Source organism: Labrus mixtus, chromosome 7 (assembly GCF_963584025.1).
Source record: "Labrus mixtus chromosome 7, fLabMix1.1, whole genome shotgun sequence".
NCBI classification, from domain to species: domain Eukaryota; kingdom Metazoa; phylum Chordata; class Actinopteri; order Labriformes; family Labridae; genus Labrus; species Labrus mixtus.
The window spans coordinates 31,424,671-31,426,444 of record NC_083618.1 but is presented as its reverse complement, the minus strand read 5'-3'; the positions used below and the strand labels follow the sequence as shown (position 1 = coordinate 31,426,444).

General features: G+C 36.0%; 1 protein-coding gene across 1 annotated transcript in view; it reads left to right on the top strand.

The window, feature by feature from the left end:
- Window positions 1-131, top strand: part of LOC132977180 (tumor necrosis factor receptor superfamily member 14-like) — a 3,707-nt gene extending 3,576 nt beyond the window's left edge. Inside the window, exon 6 of the mRNA XM_061041623.1 lies at window positions 1-131. This exon is cut by the window's left edge and continues 784 nt beyond it. The gene's annotated coding sequence lies outside the window, so the exon portion shown is untranslated.
- The last annotated feature ends 1,643 nt before the right edge of the window (window positions 132-1,774 follow it).

The window sequence follows — 1,774 nt, the reverse complement described above, 5'->3', positions numbered from 1 at the left end:
GCTTCTACACCCGTACACGCCCACCCGCTCTCTCTGGTCAGCTGATCAGCTGCTCCTGAGGGTGTCTAAAACCAAGCGGACCTTGGCCTCTTCTCTGCCTGTTTTTAAATCTCTGTTTTTAAATCTTTTCCCTTTGACACACAGTAAGACGTCGACTTATTTATTTATTTTTTGTGTGCCTTTTTCATTTTACTTATGTTTTATGTCTTTTAAATTGATTCTGTATTTCACATGTAGTTTTTTTTTTATCTCGTGAGCTGTTACATATTTTATTTATTCTTCTGTACAGTACTTTGGTCAACTGTGGTTGTTTTAAAGTGCTTAACAAATAAAGTTGGATTGGAATTCTGTTTTCAGAAAATAAATCAAGTTAACGCGTTATTTTTGCGTTACCGACAATTATTTTATCTCGCATTAACGCAGTTTTTATTATTTATTTTCTTATTGTGAAAGTCTGTTGCTCACTGGCTTTTATTTTGTAAAATTCCATCGTGAGCGAGCCTCGTATGTTGCTTACTGCTGCGCATGTCTGCTGCGGCGCTCTTATCACCGGAGTATTTGATAAGCACTCCAAAATATGTTGCAGCCAGAAACTCAGGCGGACGCTGAAAGGTTGTTTCACTTGTCTTCACTTTATTTAAGTGTTTAACAAAGACTCAGTACCTTCATTCACTCTGAGTCTCTTCAGCTGATGAATAATCACTACAGCTTTCTTACGAACTCTGGAGCATCACAACAACAAAACTCTTCTTCTCTGAACTCCTGCATGTCACTGTCACTCACAGACTCCACCTAGTGGTGCAGATTATGCAGCACATTAATAACATGTCAACATCAACTGCTTGAATAATGTTGCAGTTCAGAAAAATACATTAACATTAGCAGCTTTGAAGATGAATTCAAAAAGATTATAAACTAAAGAATTTCAAAATGACAAGTACAACAAAAAATGTGTTTGTGGGGTCCTCGATAACCAAACAATAAACATCAATGTTCTCAATTGACCTGTCACACTCTCCCCCACTTTAAAAATGGCGTCCCGACATTTTCATTATACCTCTTAGCCTAAAACCTTTCTGGGCAGTTTTTTATTTATATAACAAACAGGATGACATTATGCCCTTGCAGTGGCAATAAGGTTTAGTTTTGTATTTATTTGCTTACATTGTTTAAGTTGAAGCACATTTACAATAAAAGTGCGCTATACACTACTTTTTAATTCATTATTGGATTTTGCGTATAATGATGCGATTAATCGTGATTAATCACAGGAACTCATGCGATTAATGCGATTAAAACTTTTAATCGTTGCCCAGCCCTAAAAATAATATATCAGTCTCATGAAGAGAGGCTTCAGTCTTTGTTGAAGTGGTCGCAGGTTTGAATCCTGATACTGATTAAAAATGACCAAAAGAAAAATCCTCAAAGCAGCGAATAGAAATGTCTGCAGGTCAGCTAGAAATACCAAAGAAGAAGTGAGAATTAAATATATTTAAATAAATAACTGCAGGGACTTCAAGTTTACATTTGGACTCTTTATGTTCTTGTTACTATTGAGGGATGAATAAAAAGATTTGACTAAATCAAAGTGTCTGATTCTTGAACAATAATATCTGTGCTCTGCTGACCTCTGGTGGTCACAAACAGAACTGTTTGAGTGTCTGTTATTTTAACTTCAACACTCTGAGCTACCAGTTCAAATATTTATAAGTTAAAGGACAGTAAGAACTCTGAGGTCAAAGGTCAAAGGCTCAGTTCTGTTTCTGAAGTCAAG